Source organism: Microtus oregoni, unplaced genomic scaffold (assembly GCF_018167655.1).
Source record: "Microtus oregoni isolate MIOR12 unplaced genomic scaffold, Mior012 000013F_ref0000133, whole genome shotgun sequence".
NCBI classification, from domain to species: domain Eukaryota; kingdom Metazoa; phylum Chordata; class Mammalia; order Rodentia; family Cricetidae; genus Microtus; species Microtus oregoni.
The window spans coordinates 50,608,485-50,634,113 of NW_024543072.1; positions in this window are offsets into that span (position 1 = coordinate 50,608,485).

A 25,629-nucleotide genomic window follows, 5' to 3' on the forward strand; every position below is an offset into this window, starting at 1 on the left:
CACAGTTTAAATTTGGAAACAGAGAAGGTCAAGAGAAAATATTAATTTAAATATGAAAGAGACTCATCCTTTTCTATGACTCAGTCTCCAGCGAACTTTTGGTGTAATTTACTGAAATGTCTCCATTAGCTAAACTCTGTGTCTCTAAGGTTAAGGAAGCTACAGAAAGATGGGCTGAGATTCTATAAGTTGTATCCCCTGTAGGGTGCTAGACCACAGAGATTCTTTCTTCACACAACATACATTTTACTCAGCCTTCCATGAGTAGAACAGTAAAAATTAGCAATCCGCATCTCAAAAAATTTCAAAATAGTCTGTCTTGTAATTATTTTTCGAAGGGATCTATTTTGGTCTTATTATTATTAATTAACAAACTTTTATTCTTATTTTGTTTTCTGAGATAGGGCTTTACTATGTGGCTCTGGTTGTCCTCGAACTTACTGGGTACACCAGGCCAGTAGTAGACGTTAGTCCTTAACCTACTATGTGGTTGGATTATTGGTATGAGACACGAACAAAGGACTAAGTTTCATTTTTAAAAGCTGAATTATTAGACTTTGCCACTATAACTATTTTATGTAATGAAAAATAATGAAATTGTGTTGATATTTTGTAATGTATTTGTTACATTTTGTTTGTTTGTTTATTTATTTGGGTTTTTGAGACAGAGTTGAGATACAATCCTATCTTGCTGACCACGTTTTTCATCAACTATACATTCAGAGACAAAAACGCAATAAGAAGCTGATGGACTGATTATTTCTTTACCCATTCTTCTGTTTTACAGGCAGCACTGAGGGCCAAGTGTATTAGTGACCTAAATGGTTTCACAAAGTTAAAGAGATTTCCGTTTCTAAATAGTGATACTGAATATATTGTTAACTCTGTTTCAGGTTAAAATGTTAAGAAGCATGATTCAGAGTTTTATAAGGCATGGGAATGTATGTGTTATATCTTTGATTATAATGCTAAAAACTGGAATCACATCTTTCACACAAAACAAAATGTTAAAAGAATGTAATTTTTGTGGAGCAACGGAATTCAAAGAAATTTGGTTTTTCTTTCAGAACTCATTCACCTTATGGAGAGCCTGAAGAATAATATGACCACACTAAACAAGTTCAATCTTCATCACAAATCTTAAAGACAAACTGCCACAATATTTTATCTCTTTATAAGATGTGGAAGCCATTAAAATTAACTTCTCGTTATTGAACAAAACAAAAATAATCTTAGTTATCACGGTTGACACACACACAAACACACGCATATATATATATATATATATATATATAGAATTATTCACTATTTAAGATGTATTTAATTATATAAATATGCAAGTGTGAATTCACATAAACAAATTACCTTAGTTTCAATTTTTGCAAATATATGCAAATTACTCCAAAGTAGTAGATTATATATCCGAATATATAAACAATCAAGTAATTAGAAATATTATCTTAAATAAAAATTTCTATAAACTATAAAAAGATAAAAATATTAAAAAGTAATCATAATAACTCACCTACTTATTGAAAGTAAAAGTTGCTATAGTAAATAAAATATTTTTAGAAGAAAGTGTTTAAAATGAAAATATTATACACAGAATACAGAACTTCTAGAATCAAATAATAATAAAATATATGTATATGTCTTTGATTCTTAATTATATTTATCCTTTCCAAGATGTTAATGATTTTTCTTCTAAATTTTATGTTATTTTGAAATGTTGATGCCTATATCAAAACTTACTATATTAATCTATAGTTTATTTTAATCAAATGAACTTTCTATCAACATGTAAAGTAGCATTATAAATAAGAGATTCATATTAGCTCTCAAAAGACCTCCATGACTCTTTTCCTACAGATTCCCATACTCTAAGGTCTATGTTAAGGCTTACCTTTATTTCCAATTTTCTTTTATAATTCATACTTGCATTAATAAGGGATATAACTTTCATGCCTGGGAACCATGTAAATGTTACATTTTCTTGTTATTATATGTGTGATTACACTTAACTCCATATATACCTATTTCATGTTCGTTAGGTGATTCTTTGAATGACATAAAATATATACTAAGAATTTATTTTAACCATTTGTGTTATCTGATGTTACCAATTTGTACATTTTCCTTTACTATAGATTTCAAAAGTAAATGCTAGTTTGTACCCTTTCCCATGCCTTCACCTTTCGCTGTATTTTTTCAGTCAGTAAGGCTTCCACTAACATAATGCTCTGCTCGTATTTGCCTGAAATAAGCATTCCTGTTGAATGATTACAGCTTGGGTAGTCATTTAACTTTCACTGTGTTTCTTGGAAAGAATATTCACATGTAATTTTAAATTGAATTTGGAATATTGGGATATTGGATATATTTCTCTAAACTATTATCTTTGATTTTTTATGTAGTAAATATATATTTTATTTTATTCTTCTTTTATGCATTACAACATGACCGTAGTTTTCCCTCCCTCTACCTCTCTGGGCCCAACCCCTAGCTTCCCTCTCCCCTACTTTTCTGCAGAAAATAGCAGACCTCATAATGATATCAACCGAATACTGCAAAACAAATCAGAGTAAGACTAGGAACAAATCCTGACATCAAGGCTGGAGCAAGCAACCAAGTAGGAGGAAAAGGGTCTTAAGAACAGGCAAAAGAGTCAGAGAAACCGCCACTACTACTTTTCAGAGTCCCACAAGAAAACCAAGCTGACGATCATCACATATACAGAGGACCTAGCACAGACCCATGAGGGCTCTGAGATTGTCCCCTCTGGTTTTTATGAGTTTATATGAGCCTTTATGAGCCCTACTTAGTTGATTCTGTTGGTATATTTTTTGTGATATTCTCAAACCCTCTGATATCTACAATCTATCCTCCCCTTCTTCCATAGGGTTCCAAGTTCTGCCTAATGTGTGGCTATCAATCTCTGCATCTGCACAGAACAATTGTTGGCAATGCCTCTGATGACAACTGGGTGAGGCAGCAATATGTGAATACAGCAGAATATCATTAGAAAACACTTCATTGCCTTTTTTGGCAGTTGTGATTGGTTCTATCCTAGGTCTCTGGGCTATTTGTCATCTGGTTTTAGACTATTCAGGCAGTGGCTAGCAAGGGTTCCTTCTCTTGTCATGTGGGCCTCAAATTAGACTAGTCATGGTTGGCCCATCTCACAAAATCTATGGCACTGTTACCCAGAATATTTTACATTAAATTAAATACAAATTAAACATCGAATTTTTTTTTTTTTTTTTTTTTTTTTGCCTGGGTTGGTAGCCTAGTCTCCTCACTGGAAGTATGATTTCATCATCCATTACTAGAAGTCTTTGCTAGGTTTGCTTGTTTAGATTCTAGGAAGTTTCCATTGCACTAGGTTTCTGCAAGCCCCCTCCCCCCCCACAAACTCCTCTTAATTCCAATCTTCTCTCGCTGTACTCTCCCCAGCACTCTAATCCCTTCCCCACTTACCCCTAGTCTACCAGCAAAATATATTCAACTTTCCTTACCAGTGAGATACACACACTCACCCTTGAGCCCTCATTGTTACATAGCATCTCTGGATTTGTGGATTATATCATGATTAACCTTAGCAGGTAATATCCACTGATAAGTAAATAAAAACCATGTTTGTTTTTCTGGCTGCTGATTACCTCACTCAGGATAATTATTTCTATTTCCATCCATTTGCCTGATAATTTCATGATGTCATTATTTTTAATAGATGAATGATAATAATCCATTGTGTAAATTAACCACACATTTTTTTTTTATCTATTGTTCAGTTGAAGGACATCTCCGTTGCTCCCAGGTTCTTGCTATTATGAATAAAGTTTCTATGAACATAGTTAAGCAAGTGTCCTTGTAATAAGATGGAGTGTTTTTGAATATATGTTCTAGTGTTTAGGAGACACAATCTCACACTAAACCCTCTGATATTTTCGCTCCTAAAAATCTTCTTCTGCTTCCTTATCTAGAATGGTTTCTGAGCCTGGTGTGAGAGATATTTAGAGATATATCCATTGGAACTGGGCTAGATGCAGTATTTATAAGATATACTTTTTTTACAACAGAAGTATAACACATGATGAAAAGAAAACTCTGTTTTATCTCATAATTCACTTAAAACATAAATGTGTTTATTCACAGGTCAGTGATACATCAGTTATTATCCATCATGAAGTTTACTTTTATTTTGTGATTGATGGAAATGTATCTAGACTCAGATTTTTCCTCTTACTTTCTAAATTATTTTAAATTTATTTGTCTAAATTTTACCAAACCAGTGGCAGCAGGGGGCAGGTAAGAATCTGGTCAGAAGAGAAAGCTCTGCTGTCAGATTTTGGTGTGCTCAACTCTTGCCCTATAGATATCTTCCTCTAAGCTAAGACATACAGCAGGCGGGATTCATAATTGGTATGGACATGCTCACAAGTGCCAAAATCCAACACATCATATCACTAGGCCATAGTGGGGCAATGTGATGGTAAGAAGTGCTAACAGGAAGTCCTCAGGATTTTCATCTTCCAAGACAATAAATTCAAATCAATATCACTTTACTATGGAAATCATATAAACTAATTTCAAAACAGGGATTACATAAACAGGCACATATATATATATATATATATATATATATATATATATATATATCTCAGGAATAGCCAGCCAATAAATCAATTAGACTTGAAGAATAATTATGGGCTAAAACACATTTAATAAATCTGTAATAACATTCATGGATGTTTTATAAAAATATGTTATTTATGGAAAATATTAAGACAAATATTTGCACTTGATGTACAGCTTTTGATTGATATGATTAAGTTTTCTTTGTACTGTTTCAAGCACCATTCAGAAGCAGTTATACGTATTTTTAAAGGGGTCCATTGCCCAGAAAATAATAAGTATTCTCTAGGAAGAGAAACATGAACGAGAATCAGGGATATCAATCTTTTAAAAGTGTAGGATTCAGTTGTCTGGAGTGGGTAGAAATATAACACTCAACTTGAAGGATAGATTGCTATAGATTATACCATCTTTCTTAAAATAGAGGTTGAAGACATGGAGATTTTGTTGATAGAAGCAACATATATTCCAAAGCATCCCTAAAATTCTTAGGTTTGGTGACTAAGGCAGTATATTCTAGAAGCTAAAAAAGTTATTCCATTACTTGGACCTCATTATCTACAAAAATCTATTGATCTTTGAAATATCCGTGTGACTGCAAATATAATGGAACCAGAGACTGACATCATAGAGGAAAAATGGTTATTAAAAGATGGAAGTAGCATATATATTGTGTCAATTTATTATGAAAAAAATTTTTCCTTGGTTTTCAAAAGAAAAATATTTTGCATATAAATATTATATTTGAAATGACTTTTCAAAACATCTGTTCCTACTAACTTATTTTATATTAAACTGTAAAAAGTTAACTTTCCAATTGTGACTCTAGGGAGAAGAATGTTCTTTGGGAAGGTAAAAAAAAAGAACAGGTAAGAAATGCTATGAGAAGCAGACAGCAACTCTACCAGTCACCAACACTTCTGCTGCCTCTAAATAAATAAGAAGAAATTATCATGTAGCAGTAATGAGCTGAAAATTCTACAGCAGGGTGTAATTAAAATAAAAACATGTTATACATTAGAACAAAGAGAATATAGTGATAAGTCTAATAATTATCATGATGGTATGTTCACTTATTGTAGTCTAAACATAGAAATTGTCTATTTGCTTATTAACTGTGAGTTCAAATGTATTCATAAGAGATTACACAGAAACTGGATAATAAATCAATAAAAATTCAAGTTATTCATTTTCAATTTTGTCTCCTCATCTACTGTTTAAATAGTTGTGACTATGGTTAGTCTTGTTCAACTGTGGTTCAGAAACGCTAAGTGGAAAATTTCAAAAAATAATAATCTACTGGTTTTAAATTGTAATGCATTCTGACCAATATGATACCGTTTTATTTGTTTATTTTTGTTTATTCTAGTCTGGGTAATAAATCATCTGGAACTGGTTACTTTTGTGTCTTTCAGAGAATGCCTGGCAGCACAAGTTAAAAGAGGGAATCTAATTTTGGTTTATGATTTCCGTCACTTGTGGCCCAGTACCAATGAAAGCAAGGCAGAGAGGCTCCATTCAAGGAAATGAACCTTGCAGAAAAAGCTTGTTCTTTGCTGACAGATTAGGAAACAACGAGAGCAAGAAGAACCAGAACTGTGTATAGCATTCAAAGGTCCACTCTTAGTGACCTACTTATACCATAAATGAGACAACTTCCAATTCAATGATCTACAGCAAATTTTTCCAAGCTGAGATATAGGTGTTCAACATAAACTCATGGGGGACATTTATATTCAGAGCAAAATGACACATATTTCCTGAAAATCACTACCCCACTCTGCCCATTTGCTTTTCTCTTACTAGCCATTTCACTTATTGAACAGAGTACTATCTTAGCACACTGTTGGGCATCTAGTATTTCTTACTAAGTAATTTCTCCATTTTATTAAAAGGTGATTTTGGCAATAAGTATATACTAACTGGATGTTCTAGAATCCATCCTTATTTATACAAAATTTCCCAAAATGTGTAATTTATAAGTAAAAGAAACATTTATATTGAGATGGTTAATATCTACTATAAGTTATTATTGTTAATCTCATATTAGGTGGGCATATGTAAATGTATGTACCTATTTTGGTACATGATAAAGCTTATGCTGAGTATGCTATATCATATGCAGTTTCCATCATTACTGGATATTGGAATATATTTTTGTGTAAAAAGGAGATTGCAATATTATCTTTACATCCATTTTCTCAGTTTTTCTGTTCTTGGAAGATTTACAATATCTTTTAAACACTTTTACCTTTTTCTGCCCAGTTAGCAGTAAGCTTGGTCAGTAGAGGATACTGGAGAATACTGCAAGGGTAATTATGTCCAGTTCTGGTGTGTTCAGTGAGTGTGGATCTTGCAGAGTACACAGTTTTCTTCATAACCCGACTCCCAAAGATCCCCAGTTTTCAGTACTAAGCTCCAACTGTGCACGGAAGCCTGAAGGACTAAGGCAGCAGTTGTTCTTGGCATCTTAGCAGCCTAGGATGCATTTGTTACTGTGTCTGTGCTTTGTGCAAAGCTAACATTTTCTCCATGCCAACACCTGGTGTTTGTGTGGCAGCATGATGAAGTCAGCAGCTATCCTACACAACTTTCCTGAGAAGGTCTACAAGAAAATGTCTCTGAAGAGACATATCCTGACCACATCCTCTAACATCCTGAAAGTTAAGACTTCCAAGTTCCAATGGGACAATTTTCAGGTTTCCATAGCACAACATCACAGTGGTTTGAGAAACAATGATCTGGGCAGAGACTTCTGTCCAATGAACACTTTCTCTTTACAACCAGTCAACCAGTCCTAATATTAATATTAAATTTTTCCTTTCCCCATGCTCATCATTTCCTGGTTATTACAATTTCTAATGATCACACACACACACACACACACACACACACAGAGAGAGAGAGAGAGAGAGAGAGAGAGAGAGAGAGAGTGAGACCACCACAACAATAACAACAACACAGAAACTTTCCATTGGACCCAAACTATTGCATTACTTTTCTCTCTGTTCTGTGAGTAGTGTTTTATTTAAAGGAAACAATTTTAATTTTTTGTATATGTGCTTGATTGGTTTGCATGTGTTTGTAAAAGTCTACCCATATGAATTTTTTTCTCTTTTACTAAAGATAAATATTTCATATAATATATTCTGATTATGCCCCCAAATCCTCTAAGATTTTCCCCACATACTCTACCTTTTCAGTTTCTCATTAGAAAAAAAAGAATTTAAAGAAAGTTTCTAAATAATATTAATAAAATAGAGAAGCAAAAAAAAACTGGAATAGAAAATGAAACAGAGAAACAGAAGAAAAAGAGTCAATGATAAAGCATAAGATATGTGTAGATCCTGTGATATACATATTTGTACCTTATTGTAACTTTATTTTGAATTTTTGATAAAGATTTCAATATTGCTTACTATTCACTATATTTTCTGTAGTCAAGTGTTTTTTACTTTTAAGCTGAACATTAGGTTTTTAATGAATTTTTATTTATAATTTCCTGAGTATTTTCCTCCAAGATCATAAGAGAATCTTTTATTATTTCATCAATTCAACTGTCTTTAGTTGTTGACAGAAGTTTCTGTCTTGCCCGGTCCCACAGCTGTTCAGTCTCAAAGAAACACATTGAAGCCTACAGTAATCATAAACTGGTTGGCCTATTAGCTCAGGCTTCTTATTAACTCTTTCTTACATCTCACAGTAACCCATAATTCTTGTCTGTTTAAGCCATGTGGCTTTGTACCTTTATCAGTGTGGCATTCTCATCTTGCTTCTTTTGCATCTGGGTAAGGACTGCAAACTGACTTTTCCTCTTCCGAGAATTCTTCTGCCTGGTTGCCCCACCTGTACTTCTGCCTGGACTTTCATCATTTTATTAAGAATAATACAAGTGACAGGATAAACGACCATTGGCCCACAGCATTTAGTGTTTTGCTTCTCTTCCATTTATGTTATTTTTCTGACATTTCTCTGTTTTTTCCTTACAGATTCATTATTCTTTGTCTTTTTCTGTATTTGGAGTTCTGGTCTTTTTTTAAAAAAATAGAGTTCATAAGTCAACAGGCCATCACTCCACAACATCAAAAATTAACTTCTTTGTTCTACAATATCCCATGACCTCCTACACAAATAGAGTCAAGTTGTATGGAAGACAGAGGAAACTGCAATTGCTAATCTTACTCAATAGTCTTCCAAGAGAAATCTGATTCAGGATGGAGATAACCCTGAAATTCTTTCCAGAGGCAACTCACCTTCTGTTTTCATACTGAATAAATGAATGTTGGAGATACACAGATAACAATTGCATGAAATAACTGAGAATTAGCCAACTAACTCTCCTTTGTCATTATGGGCATCTATGAGTGTATGAGTATATACATATTCACAGAAATACAGGAAAAGGTACATTATTATCTTTTGCCATCAAATAATACATTTATAGTATCTCATTAGAAAGTTATACAAAATTTAAGATAAATTGTTGTTTTAAAAACCTAAAAATGACAGTGCTATGATTTTCCAATCTAGAATCTTTTGTTCTGATAAGTTCTTTTCAATAAAATGGATTAAGTATTTTATTTGTAACTGCCACATTTAAAGACTTAGAAGAATAATAAAAAAGATATACTACATGATCTTAGAGGAATTAGTATTTGTTTTTGTTAGATTTTTATAACTTTTTTCTAAAATAAACAAGTATGCAAGACTATTTTTTTTTGGTATGTGAAAAGATCTAGATAAATTATTCAAGGGGAAAAAGAGATTAAATGAACCATGGACTATGTTACTTTTATTGTTTGGGAAAGCATGGACACAGAGCTGAGTACGTGGATTTGGAATTTAAGTCACAATATTGACATGCATCTACTGTTCTGCTATAAGCATTTGCTCCCTTCACATTCTCAATAATTCTGAGCTAGAGCAGCACCATGCAGACATATTCCTCATGCAAAGATTTCAAAGAAAACATCACCACTAATATTACAGTTAAAGAATACAAATTTCCTCTGGAAATCTGAAATCATTACAGCTGAGATGCAGTTTTCTCTATCCTTTGAGCACAGTGACATAGTACAAACGGTAGCAATTGCCAATCATTACAAAGTTTACAATGTCATTTCTTTGGCTCAGAAACCCACTCTTCTCCCTTTACTCGTAGCTGTTCTTGCCCAATTTTTAGTAACTAGAGGTTTTACTCTTTCCATTGTTTTGCATTATCCACTGTGCTGGATAGTTTTGTGTCAACTTAACACAAGTTGTAGCCATATGAAAAGAGGGAACTTTGAGTTAACGCCTCCTAAATAACAAGCTTTTGAAAGGCTGTAGAGCATTTGCTTAATTAGTGATAAATGGGGAAGTGCTCCAGCTCATGTGAAGGTGCAGACACCCTTGGGCTGGTGGTCCTACAATCTGTAAAAATTCTTACAGAGGAATCTTTGAGGATCAAGCCAGTAAACAGTAACTTTGAATTGTCTCTGCTAAATCACAGCAATATTAACTTTAAGAAAGTCGCGTGTGATTTAACACCAAGAATAATTTTCAGTATTTCATGTGGATTTTAGGTGGTATTTACATTCCCAAACTGGTGAGGGATCTTAATGAAAAGGTTAATATTTATGTTTAACAACACTGTAGATAGGATATCTCCATATGTTCTTCTCAAGTAGTTTTGTTTTTTATTTCATTTGTTTGTTTGTTCGTTCTTTCTTTCATTTACTTATTGATTATATGTATTCTCAATTATTGTTGGTTATGGTGATGATTTAAAATTACTCAGAAATAAAAGGAATGAGAAAGGAGAGGACAAAGAAGGAAGCAAAAATGGGGGAGAGGAAGGATTAAAAAGCAGCACTATGAGTCTAAAGGAATTTTTTCCTAGGTGCTGGAATGAGGAATTTGGAATATTGCTACTTTTCTTAGCAAAGCACTAATAATCACTGACAAGAGAGCAATAGAAGTCACCTTTCTTTTATTATGCTCGTATTGATATGATTATTTAAATTTTTGTCAAAATGACCTATATTACAATCCTTCCAATAATTTTAAAATGAGACAATCCATTGCAAGTCTTTGAGCAAGAATTCACATTAAGTAAAAATCATTATTCAAAAATTTACTGTATAGTGTATTTCCTCTCATAAGGTATAAAATTAAAGAAAAGAAATGAGAACATCTCTCTTTGTTATTTGTAGTATTTTACCTTTTTTACATCCTTGATAAGTTTAGGACCTAAAACCTCTATAGATGTATTTCACTTACTGGATGTGGCATGTTCGAATTACATTTTTTTCCTAAATTCTTATTCAAGGACAGTAGTACTAGTCTATGAACAAAAGAGGTTTTACAGTTCATAAACTGTTAATAGAAACATTGAAGTTGAAACATTGAAGCATTTAAAACTAAATTTTCAAATATTCTAAGTCTGATTTGTAAAATGCTGACTATATATAAAATTCTGAATGAAAGAAAAACACAGCATTCTTTGAGCAATATCCTGTTTATAAAAGCTGAATTTTGTCAGATTTAATTAGCCAGTTTAGGTAAAATTCAGACATAATAAAGGAAAATAAATGATCTATTTGATAGTTTATCTATATGAACATTTTCACCTTACCTGCAACCCTTGTTGTATATTAATGGATTTTTATAGACACATTTTTAAGCTTTGCTATGAATGAATTTGCAAAAATAAAGAAAAAGAATAAATCTGTTAATAAGGATGCCCAAAATTGTGCAGCCCTCAAAAGACCCTCAATTCTTGTTGATATATCATGTTTAGAAAATATATTTTATGTTAATTTAAAATTGGAATTAATTTGTAGAAATCAGAAAACATGTTCTTGATTGCAAATTTTGAGGTCATTTTATATTTATAGACTTTCAATCAAAGATGAATGTTTTACTTATTTCACATAGAAAATAGATTTATATTGCAAATTTAAGTTAAAAACCACCTAAAATCAGTAAAAGTAATATGTTCACATTCCACTGAAAATTGAAATTGAGACGATTTGCAATAATCTATTACTATTTAAATAAAATGTACTGTTAGAACAGCAGTTCTCCCTGAAGAATTATATATCATTATTTTAGTTTCTTATTATTATACAATTATTCTGTGTATTAAGATTTATAACTCTGTCTGCTTATGCTTCTTAGATCATGATTCACTTTTCATAATATACAAGATATTATGTGATCTCCACTGATGAGGAGTGGATAGATATAATATAGTATTTACACACAGAAGAATGGTAGTCAGCCATGGAATGATCGAACCCTAAAATCTGAAGCAAAATGGACTCCCTGAAATTTATGATGTGAAGTAAAGTAAATGTGGATAGAACTAAAAAGAAAGAAAAATTTAAGAGTAGAGAACAAGAGAGTGTTGGCTGTAGTGGCAGAGGGTAAAGAAGGAGATGATAAGGAAATATTAATTTATAGCTGTAGGATTATTGGCAGTGTGAATGGAGGCCCTCTGTCATTACACTACACAGAAACGGTTTCGTATTCAACATTGTTTATATAACCAAATTTCCCAAAAAAGAGTATTTAAAGTTATCTTAATACAAATAAATGATACATGTTTCCAATAAAGGTAACTTAAGTATCACAAATTAGTCAATATACAATGTAAAAGCTACTGCATTATCACACTCAAACTCTTAAAGTTGTAAAATTTCTTTAATTTAAAAATAAAAATAATGCAGCCAAGTAAATATAACGAAAACTTTAAATGATTCAGAACTTGTCCATCACGTTAAACTTGGACTGTAACAAACTTAAACTGCAGAACTAGTCATATTTTTAAGTATTCCCACATTTTCTTTTCTTTTTCCAATCTTTCTCTTTCTCGTTCACCAGTTTACACACAAATATACACAAACATTTTTAATGAAAAGATAAAACTTAACTGAGGGGTATGAATATATATTTTGATGTCTTTATAATAATATAGCCATAATTATTCTAGTTTTGAGTCTCAGTCTTATGATTTATTATTTAATTTTGAGATTAATATAAATTTTATGTATAGTATGAAGTAGATATCAACATATACTGAAGAATATAATTGAAATTTCAACCAGTGTTTATACTTCATGATGGTATTTAAAAATAGTTTATATTTTAATTTTCTTTATGTTAAATATATTACATTAAGTAAAACTAAAGTTATAAGAAATTTCTTTTCTTTTAATTAAAAGTGGAAAGTAAGCTGGGAGGAAGTGGTTCATACTTTTAATCCCAGCACTTGGGAGGCAGAGGCAAGCAGATCTCTGTGAGTTTGAGGCCAGGCTGGCCTGAAAAGCAAGTTCCAGGAGGCTCCAAAAATGACACAGAGAACCCTGCCTTGAAAAAAAAAAGGGGGGGGGAGTAAATAAGTTAAGTTTTACTCTTGGGTAGTAAATGTGCTGCAGTGTTACAGGAATGCCTTCCAAGACAAGCACTCATGTACCCAAATGAATATAATGACCAATTTTGCTATCCAGAAATGTTTATAAATATTTTTAAATTGCATTATTGTCTAGAATATTTTTATTTTAAATCTGTACTGTATTTACACCATTTTATGCACTCCCTTTCTACCCTAATATGTTTAATCTCAAATTTCTGATGTTTTAGTCTTTAATTAATCATACATATCCACATAAATTAGTATATAAATAAAGCCTTCAGATCCATTTAGTATTATACACACATATACATACAAAGGATATATACACATACATACATATATTGTGTATACACATATTATATACATATATATATATATAATGATTTTATTGCTGACTATTCTGATTGGACAATACATTAGAGTGCTCATTTTTGGAAAAATGTATTTTCCATTTGTCATTAACTGTTAATTGCAGAAAAATATCTTCATCTAAGGCTGAAGTTTTTTCCTTTCCTCATCCACACTGGTATGTTAAATGAGGGTTTGTTGTTAGGTCTTATCTATAAAGCCACTTGTAATTTCATACATAGTTTCTCTGTCCTATGTAGAAGACACAATCTCACAGATCATGTCTCCATCTTCTAGATCTTAAAGTCATGCCACCTTCTTCTATGATGCTGCCTTAGTCTCTGATGTAGGTGTTATGTTGTATGTTGTATGAGTTTGTACTGTTAACCCCATTGTCAGTTGTTTTTCCTTGCAATTTGAAAAATAATGGATTTCTGTAATTATCCCTGTCATCTTTTCAAGAAGCTTATTTGATGAGGGGTAATATTTACCGGAACGTATCAGAATAATATTTTGAGATAAAGTTAGATATTATACTACCTTAGAAATGCTGCTGTTCCCGATAGAACATCCCTATTGTCTCAGTGTGTGAGTGCACCCCTCGCGGTCCTGAGTTCCTTGTTTGTGCTCTCTCTCCTTCTGCTCCTGATTTGGACCTCTGTTTATACTTACTCTACCAAAATAAAATTTGTGATGTAATTCTCCAAACATGAACCTATAATGTACTAAAAACATATGATGCTGAAAATGTTTATCAAAATTCTAATAGCTTTGAACTGTAATCAAATCATTGGAGAAGCTAAGAGAGAATGCTAATTTTGTACACTACTATAGCACAGAAAGTTGAGATTCAGTAATCTACATTCTTTTCTTTATGTCTATATTTCTATATTCTGGAATGCTTTAATTGCTCCCAATATATAATAAAAGTTTCCATATTTAGAAGTTGTAATGTAAGAAAAGTCAACGAAGAAAGCTGAGCAGCTATTTCAAGGACTCGGGTTATTTTATTACACAGTTATACAGGAAGTTTGATATTCAATATCTGTCTGGAGAGGAATTGCCTAGATTGCTTACTCACATTCCTCATCAAATCTCCCTCATAATATTTGGAAAGGAATTTTGTTAAGCTATCATCTGTGACAACAAAAGACAAACAATATGAATTAATTTGAGAAGAAACATTACAAACTCCAATTATACTGAGAAATTTGGTAATGACTTTATGACAAAACAGCATAAATATTAATATGTAATCTCCTAATAAAATTGTTTTTATCTTACCTCTGCTCAAAGTTTATCTCCTTCTAAGTGAATTTTAGCTTAAAGAGTTGCTGATTTCAGGTGCAGAAATCAACATGTATCATCAGAGAAGGTGATGGGACCACCTGCTTTACACTAGTGCTAAGGCCGCTTATTCCAACCAGTGTTTTTATTCATTCATTTTAATTAACACCATGTACATACCTTAATCTGCCTTATTTAACCTCATTTCTTACATTTAAGATAATGTCCAAGCCAAGTTTTAATTTAAATCTCATATTAATGTTAAAGATGTACTTTAGAGCTATAAAATAATTCATTATTAAATGAATAACAACAATTTTGATTTCTTTACCACTATTGTAAAATAATATTTCAGCTATCTATGAGATACTGGTTGGATGATTTAACTATTATCACTAATTGCATAAACATTTACCAGATTTGTTTTTTCCACTGTTTGGCTAATTCATGTGCTATTCTATCTTAAAATATAATACTCTTTCTTAATTGAGTGTAAACTTCACCTATATTTCCATAAAATACATTATTTCTTTAGAAAATCTTCAAATAAGTATTGATTACTTCTATTTTAGTTATTTAACTATAATTTTAAAAACAAATACATTGTTCTTTGAGGTTGCTTAAGATTTTGCTTATTATACACATTGGATCTTTTGCTTGAATGTATGCATGTTCCTCCTTCCTGTGAAAGTCAGGAGAAGTAATCTCATCATTTCCCACTGGACTCACAGTGGCTGAGAGGCACCATGCATGTTTTGGGAACAGAACCTGGGTGCACTGAAAAAAAAAAACTGCAAGAGCACTCCGGTGCTGTGCTGTCTCTCTACCACCATAGGTCTTCTGCCTTACACAGTATTGGTTCTACAAACCTGACCTGTCTAGCTGACAGTAACTGGATGTACTGTGCAGCAGTCTGTCTTTGCAGATAGTAGAGGTCCCTTTTGGGCCCTTTGTGATCACCACCTGCAAAGACATGCACCATGGGTTTCACAGCTATTCCCAAACAATGCATGTGGCCATCTAGAGTCTTGACTGCTTGTGACAGGCACCACCATACTTTAAGATAGGTTTGTCAGTTGAATTTTCACTATCCACAGCACCAATCATAGCTGTGTTGGCAAAGGAAACAGCCTTCATGAAACTCAATGGCAGCTCACTCAGATCTTCTTTGTCACTGGGTTTTGAAAGATTATGCATTAGTCCCTGGAGGATCTGGCAGACTGGACCCTATCCCTGGGCTTCTCAGCTAGACAGCACAAAATATACTCTCAAACATGATTCCCCAAAGCAGAATATTGCCGATAATTTTCTTCTTTCCAAAGTGCACAAACTTCCTGGTTTGGCTGTCTTCCAAGGATTTGAAGATCTACTTCTTAATTCTGTATGCATTCTGATGGACCACCTTCACTGGAGGATCACCAAGGCTAGGATCATGAATGAGGCCTTTGCAGTAGTTGACTTGTGCACTAGTGGAAAAGAGTTGCTCCCTTTCCTTGGGACATCACATGGTCTATAGTTGAAGGTTTACTCACAAGCTTGGCAAAAAAGAATCAACAATTAAGTTAAAACAAAATTTAAATTATTTGACAATATATCAGCATTGGCAACTCTATATTGAATGCACAATCTAATAAAAATCACAAGAAAAACGGACAAAATCAAACAAGAAAGATGGTATAAAAATTCCTGAATCCACACATAAATGACATCATCTACAAAAATCAAATCTGTGGTGCATGTGGATAATATTTGCCCATGTAGCGTTAATAACAAAACAAAGTGGCATGTTCAGGAAGTAACTAAGAAACTGACACTTGGTAAGTGTTAGAACAGTGGAGACAATATAAGTGTAAAAAAAGCAGGAACCTTTAATATATTATTTAGCTCTGTACAAAATGACCAAAAGTTATATCATCCTTAAAGCCAAGTTGCGATTGTGGAAAGTTGTACAGAAGGAATGTATTAAAGATTTAAAATATCCCATTTTCTCCCCGGAAATTTGGTCTACTTCCCTTAGCCAAGCGGACAACTATATGTTTTTCCTTGGGTTCACCTTCTTACTTAGCTTCTTTAGGTTCACCTCTTGTAGACTCCGTGGTCCTTATTTATGGCTAGAAACCAATTATGAGTGAGTACATCCCATATTCATCTTTTTGGGTCTGGGACACCTCACTCAGGATAGTGTTTTCTATTTCCATCCATTTGCATGCAAAATTCGAGAAGTCATTGTTTTTTACCACAGCGTAGTACTCTAGCGTGTATATATTCCATACTTTCTTCATCCATTCTTCCATTGAAGGGCATCTAGGTTGTTTCCAGGTTCTGGCTATTACAAATAATACTGCTATGAACATAGTTGAACAAATGCTTTTGTCATTTGATAAAGCATCTCTTGGGTATATTCCCAAGAGTGGTATTGCTGGGTCCAGGGGTAAGTTGATCCCGAATTTCCTGAGAAACCGAAACACTGACTTCCACAGTGGTTGCACAAGATTGCATTCCCACCAGCAATGGATGAGGGTACCCGTTCCTCCACAGCCTCTCCAGCAAAGGTTATCCTTGGTGTTTTTGACTTTAGCCATTCTGACAGGTGTAAGATGATATCTCAAAGTTGTTTTGATTTGCATTTCCCTGATTGCTAAGGAAGTTGAACACGACCTTAAGTGTCTTTTGGCCATTTGAACTTCTTCTGTTGAGAATTCTCTGTTCAGTTCAGTGCCCCATTTTTTAATTGGGTTAATTAGCATTTTAAAGTCTAGTTTCTTGAGTTCTCTATATATTTTGGAGATCAGACCTTTGTCTGTTGTGGGGTTGGTGAAAATGGGATCTTGGGCATGGGGTGGGATGGGGGTAAAGGGAGATGGGGAGAGAAAAGGTAGAAGGGAAGGAGGGGGGACCTGGGAAACAGGAGAATTGGGATAAAGGAAAGGTGGATAGGGGAGCACGGAACCACAAATCTTAGTTAAGGGAGCCAGTTTAGGGTGGGCAAGAGACTTGACCCTAGAGGGGCTCCCAAGTGCCCAAGATGAGGTTCCCAGTTAGTTCCTTGGGCAGCTGAGGATTGGGAACCTGAAATGACCCTATCCTAGAGCAATACTAACGAATATCTTGCATATCATCATAGAATCTTCATCTGGTGATGGATAGAGATAGAGACAGAGACCCACACAGGAGCACTGGACTGAGCTCCCAAGGTCCCAAGGAGGAGCAGAAGGAGGGAGAACATGAGCAAAGAATTCGGGACCACGAGGCGTGCATCCACCCACTGAGACAGTGGAGCTGATCTACGGGGAGCTCACCAAGGCCAGCTGGACTATGACCGAAAAAGCATGGGATAAAACCGGACTCTCTGAACATGGCGAACAATGAGGGCTGATGAGACACCAAGGACAATGGCAGGGGGTTTTGATCCTACTTAATGTGCTGGCTTTGTGGGAGCCTAGCCAGTTTGGATGTTCACCTTCCTAGATATGGACGGAGGGGGCAGGAACTAGGACTTACCACAGGGCAGGGAACCCGGACTGCTCTGTGGACTGGAGAGGGAGGGGGGGGGGAGAGGAGTGGGGAGAGGTGGAGAAGGGTGGGAGGAGGGGGAGAAGGGTGGGAGGAGGGGGAGAAGGGTGGGAGGAGGGGAAGGGAAATGGGAGGCTGGGAGGAGGTGGACACTTGTTTTTTGTTTATGTTTTTTTTTCTTCTTTTCGCAATAAAAAAAAAATTAAAAAAAAGATTTAAAATAGTGCAGCAAGCATTTGTAGGTACTTTTTGTATGTAAAGCATTTTACTTGTGTGATACCATTTAAAACAGAAGAAAAGCAGGCCAAGGAATATTATGTAATTTCCCCAGAGATTCATGCATTTTAGAGCTTAATACTTTTTTATCAGCACTAAGTTTAGACAATGCTGTGGGAAACAAGCACATATACACTATTTAAATACATGGTGAGATTGCCTTAATAAATCTACAAAATATAGTAATAATTCAGGGTAACAATGCTTTTATAAAAAGTAAACATAATCTTAACCGTTTTTGTAATTTTATAGTGCTAGTAATTTTGTGAAATGTTAACTACCTAGCATCTTCTTTGTTTGCCGTAGCATTGTCATACATCCAAATGATATAATGAAGCATTTATATGGGCTTACTCTTTAGTTGTATATGTTCTGTACATATAAATGTATTATTGACTTAAGAAACTTGAATCTTAATCACTGAAACATTTTATTAAAAGCATGAAATATGTGAAGAAAACAGTTCTGGAGAAGCAGTTGTTATTAATACTTGAAAAATCATATTTAAATTAATTATTTAAAGCTATGTCTTCAGTTCTTGATGTTCCCCCTATTGCTCCATCACCTGATATCTTTTAATGCATATGTTAGTCTGTTTTTACTTTTACTAAATTAAGTCATGTCCTTTGTGTACATAGTTGCATATGAAAATTCATAAGGCTCACTCATTTCTCACACTGCTGTTTTTGAGGTTATTTTGTAGTTTGACAGAAAGAATAGAATGCAGTTTTGAGATATAGGATGATGAGAACCCACAGAATGGTCTGAACAGTTGCTGTCAAGTAAGTTCAAGATCTTTGGAAATGACTTCATAAAGCATATTTTTGGGGAGGAATTATTGCTTTTTAGGTTATACAAGCACACAGACTATATCCATGACACACTAGTGGCTTTTATATAACAGATGCCTGAAATGTGTGTTGGGTTCCTATTTTTTTTTTTTTTACCTTTTTGGTTCATTTCTAATCTAAACGTAATGTCTTTGCTTGAATAAATACAGTAAGCTCTACTCATCATTTGGCAAGACAATTGTGACTTTTTAGCTTTGTTCTCTTGCAGATAATGATAAACATTTAAGAATTGGAAGTTACCTTGGTGACAGGCTTTTCAACTACTACAGGGAAATTTTGAGCAATTTGATTCTATTTCCTTAGAAAAATTTATTCCTATTTTTTTTTGTTCACTGTACCAAAAGAAAGTTTCATTTTATTGAAGTTGACAAAAGCTTATTTCTTATTCTGTGATAATATGATACAACAACATAAAATATTTTTGTTTTAAACAAAGAATTTCACTTATATGTAATCATTTAATCTTTAATTATGATTATATTATTAACTATATATTGTTCCTGAATAAATTTACAAAGCATTTAATAGGTCTTTTTTTAATTAGAGGAAAATTTCTCTGTAATTTTAAAAATAAGTTTGCTTTAGAGCTGATGAGATGGTTCTGCAGGAAGAAGCACTAACTGGTAAGCCTGAAGAACTGTTTACTGAGTCATCATTACATAGAGAAATAGTGCACATTTATGTGCATTTTTCTCCTCCAAAACCAACATTTTCTGAAATATCAGAGAATGATTATTTATAATTTTAAATGTAATTTATGTTTATCTTCTGTAAGAAATTACATATTTAAATCTTAAAGAACTTTTAGTTTCACAACTTTTTATTATTTAAAATGGGTTGAAGTAGGATTTTTTCTTTTTTAATTATTTATTAAAAATTTCCACCTCCTCCCATTTTTCTCCCCCTCTCCTTCCCTTTACTCCCACTCCCCCTCCCTCTCTAGTCCTAAGAGCAGTCAGGGTTCCCTGCCCTGTGGAAAGTCCAAGATCCTCCCCCTTCCATCCAGGTCTAGGAAGGTGAGCATCCAAACTGACTAGGCTCCCACAAAGTCAGTACATGCAGTAGAATCAAAACCCAGTGCCATTGTCCTTGGCTTCTCAGTCAGCCCTCATTGTCAGCCACATTCAGAGAGTCTGGTTTGATCACATGCTCCATCAGTCCCAGTCCAGCTGGCGTTTTTTGACTATATTTTCATGGTATTTCAATTGTTTCTTTTTCTTGCTGATTCTCAAAAGCTTTTTAAATTATGGAACTCTAGATCCAGAGATTTAATAGACTAATTGCTAATAACACTATGTTTATCTTATTTTATTTAATCTTCATTACTAATGTGATTACTAATTTTAATTGGAAAATGAACTGAGAGATGCTTAAGATATCAATAGAGCCCTTCTCAAATATTCTTATGATTCCGGCTTCTGGGATCAAGGCATTACAGTCCTTCCTACTCTCCAACATACAGATGGATGTACTGCCACTGTGGATGCTCAGCTTCTCAACTACTCTCTAGCATTCACGAAAACATTCTGCTGTTTTGCCTGGAAAATACTTACGTGCTATATTATCACAATGACATTTTTAAGTCTTTATTAGGAAGTAAAAGAGTATTGGATCAATTTCCTCTTTAAAGCTGGGGTCTAAAGCTAAGGAATACATTTTGATTATTCTAAAGATTAGTTTATTTAAAAATATAAAAATTAAACTTGTTTGATTGCTATGACATTTAAAGATTTATGTATTTTTTTTATTTCTGTGTATGGGTATCATGTGTGACTATATACCAGAAGTGTGAGGTGCTTATGGTGACTGAAAGAGTCTCAAATCCATGGAGCTGGAAATGTAAACCATCCTCAGCTACTAGTGTTTGGGTTCTGAGAATTGAACTTATGTCCTCAAGTGAGTAGTAGGGGCTCATGTCCTCTGAAGCATCTCTCTAGCTTCTAATTTTCATGAATTTTTAAAATACCATTTAATTTTTAAAATATTAAAATTGTTTGGGGCAGAAGTTTATGACAGAGAAGCAAGTAAATCTATTATATATAAATACTAGTAATTTAAAATGTATGTTCTTCACGTTTCATATGAAAACTATAAGAATGTGATAAAGAACTCTAATAGCATTTAAATATGAACACAAAATTCACTATACTAAAAGACGGTTCCCATGACATTGAAGGTAACATAAAATGCAGTAAGGTTTATATAATTATGATGAGTACGTAATTTCCATACATTCTAAAGATTATAAACTATGAGTAAGTTGCTGGGTTTTGTGCCTGTATGTCAAATATTAATGAACTTTATACTAAACTGCATATAGATATTTTGTCAAGAAGCACAATGTCTCTTTACAATTTTAACAAGATTCATCATTCCCCCATGCAGAAAAGTGAATTCTCTTAGAATTGAAACCAAAATGTTAAAAACAAATTAACTTAAATTGCTACACTGATAAGATCAAAAACACTACTGCCTAACATGTACTGAACAAGAACAACAGCAAAAGACATGCTAAAATGGATGGAGCAAAGTACACAAAGAACTTTGGACAACTAAATAATGCTGTAAGTGAGGGAAAAGAGAGAAAAAATGTAGAGCTCAATAAAAATCAATCTAAATAAAAAATAATAAAAGCAATATTCAACTTCATATGGAGAAACAAAAAAAATCCAGAATACCCAAAATAATCCTGTATAATAAAAAATTCCAGGGCCATCACAGAGCTACAGAAATGAAAACAGCTTGTTATTGGCATTAAAACTTAGAGGTTGACCAATGGAATTGAATTGCAGGGCTGGATGTTAATCTATGTACCTATGAATACCTGATTTTTGACAAAAAGCTAAAAATATCAAATGGAAAAAAGAAGGCATATTTAACAAATTGTGATGGCATAACAGGATATCAAACATGTAGAAGAATGAAAATAGACTCATATTTAAAACCATGCATAAAACTCAAGTCCAAATGGATTAAAGACCTCAACATAAATCCAGCTGCACTGAATATTATAGAAGACAAAGCGGAAAGTACTCTTGAATGCATTAGCACTGGAGAGCACTTCCTAAATATAACTCCAGTAGCACAGACACTGAGAGAAACAATTAATAAATGGGACCTCCTGAAAATAAAAAGCTTCTGTAAAGCAAAAGACATGGTCAACAAGATAAAGCAACAGCCTACAGAATGGGAAAAGATCTTCACTAACCCCATATCAGACAGGTCTGATCTCCAAAATATACAAAGAATTCAAGAAATTGGTCATCAAAGAACAAATAATCAAAAAAAAAAATAGGAGTATAGACCTAAACAAAGAACTCTCAACAGATGAATCTCAAGTGGCCAAAACACACATAAGGAAGTATTCAACATCCTCAGTCATCAGGGAAATGCAAATCAAAACCACCAATAATAGCTGATGCTGGAGAGGATGTGGAATAAAGAGACCATTCATCCACTGCTGGTGGGAATAAAATCTTGTACAACCACTCTGGAAATCAGTATTGTAGTTTCTCAGAAAATTGGGAATCAACCCACCTGTATCCAGCAATATCACTCCTAGGCATATACCCAAAAGATGCTCAGTCATACTACAAAAGCATTTGTGCAACTATGTTCATAGCAGCAATATTTGTAATAACCAAAACCTGAAACCAACCTAAATGCCCCTCACCAAAGAATGAATAAAGAAAATGTTACACATTTACACATTAGAGTGCTACTAGAGGTAAAAATACAATGACATCTTGAATTTTGCATGCAAGTGGATGGAATTAGAAAACATTATCCTGATTGAAGTAAGCCATAACCAAAAAGATGAATATGGTATGTACTCACTCATAAGTGGATACTAGATATAAACAAATTATATTCAGCCTATAGTTCACGATCCTAGAGAAACTAAGTAATAAGGAAAACCCTAAGAAATACATAAATATATCCACCTGGAAAGTCAAAATAGAAAAGATCACAAAATTGGGAGCATGGGGATGGGGGAAGAATGGATAGTAGAAAGGGAAGAGGAGGAGATAAAGGGAGGGATGAGGATAACTTGAGTGATTGGGATAGTAGAGAAGGAGGAAGGACAAGATGAGAGCAAGGAAAGAGATATCTTGATTGAGGGAGTCATTGAGGGTTAGCAAAAACTTCACTCTAGAGAAATCCCCAGGAATCCACAAGTATGACCCCAGCTAAGATCCTAAACAATAGAGGAGAGGGGGCCCGAACTTGACTTGCCTTGTAATCAGTCTGATGAATATCTTAAATATCACCATAGAAACTTCATCCAGCAACTGATAAAAACAGAGACAAAGACCCACAGCAGAGCATTGGACTGAGCTCCCAAGGTCCAGCTGAAGAGTGGGAGAAGTGAGATTATGAGCATAGAGGTCAAGACCATTATGGGTTCACCCACTGAAACAGTCAACTTGATCTAATGGGAGCTTTCCAGTCACTCTGGGAAAGGAGCAATCATAGAACCAAACTAATCCCTCTGAATGTTGTTGACAGTTGCAGGGCTGGATCAGGCTGAGGGACCAATGGCAGTAGCACTAGGATTTATCCTTACTGCATGTTCTGGCTTTTTTGGAGCCTATTCTCTTGGATGACACCTTGCTCAGCCTAAATATAATAGGGAAATCCTTGGACTGTCCCGGAAGCCATATGACTTTCCTTCTGTGAGGATTGGCTGGGGGTGGGGTGGGAAGATATGTGGAGGGAATGGGAGGAGAAGAGGGAGTGGGAACTTGGGTTGGTATGTATAATGAAAAAGATAGTTTTATTTCTTTTTAAAAAAATCACAAAATATACATTAGCTATATAGGAAAGTTGTAACTCCTATGCAATCATTTAATCTTTACCTTATAATATCCCTATCCTCTCTAAAAGTATCTGAGAATTTATAAAGAAAGGCTTTATCAAATTGTATTATGTGTATCTAATCTTGTTTTTCTGCAGAAGAAATTAATATTCTAAATAGAACACTCACACACCATCTCGCAATGGGAAAATGACTTCATCCAGGCACATTTCCTGACACTAAGTATGATCTAGAAGAGACAGTAAATCAATGATAATTTTCTGTCTAAGGTTTTTCTCTGTAAAATCAGAGCTTTACACAGAATTGCTTTATATCTTTTTCAATGTTCTATCAATTATGGGAGACCTCTGAAAAGAAAGTGTGGGAACCCAGTTGTTTTTTTTAATTTTCTTATTTTTAAGTCTTCGTTTTATCAGCCACGATACATTTTGGTACTGACAACCATTGCTAAATACATGGCCTTTTTTTTTAAAAATTCCCAGAAATGTGATAGGGAATGATCATGAAATTATTGTGTACAGACAATAACATTGATGCCAAAAATGTTATCACTTTAATACTGATTATATAGTGACATATCTATGTTAAAATGATTTGATTATATTTATTATTATGTATCTATTTGCCTCCAAATCAACTGCATAAAAACAAGCTGTAATCTTTCTCTGGAACAGCTACAAAGCTTCTATCAGGATTTTTTTATACCTATAATCTTTTCACATTCATATTTCTCTCACACACAAAATTAAATATGAACATCGAAATCACTAGTGGATCTTATGCCATAGTTTGCTGAACGATAATGACAAAAATTATGATCTTGGTTAAATCCAGCTTCTGGCCTAATTTTTAAAATCCATGAAGTTGAATTTGCTGATAAAAGATGTGCTAAGGACTTTCAATTTTGATCAGGCTGGAATCCTTACTACAGTTCATATTAATGAATATAAATGTGTGATCAAATTTCATAATTAAATATTTAATCAATACCTCATGTTTCAGATGCCTCAAAATGTCAAAATCTTTACCTTCATCATCACTACTTGCTGCAAGTACTGTTAAACTGCCAATCTAACTGTACAGTGATGGGTTTTTTCTTCTTTGTAATTTTTTTAAAAAATGGTTTTATTATTTTTAGGAGAGCTTCAAATATGGACAGTGAATGTTTTCCTACTACCAACTCTATTTTGTGTCCCTACTTTCAAATTCAAGATCTTTTCGTTATTATTGTTATATTTATGTACATTTCATATATGTGCATGTTTATGTGCATATATACAAACACACATATGCCATTCAGTCAAGTTATCTTTGTTTGCATATATGTTTCCCAGGACCACTTGAAGCATAACAACCTCTGTTAGGACTGAACACACCTATGTTGGAGTTCAGGGGAGAAAACTGTCTTTCCTCACATAGTTCTCATTTTTGATTATTTAGCAAATAGTAAATGATGCTTATTTTCCTCTATACCAATTTATGTATACTTGTATTGCAAACAA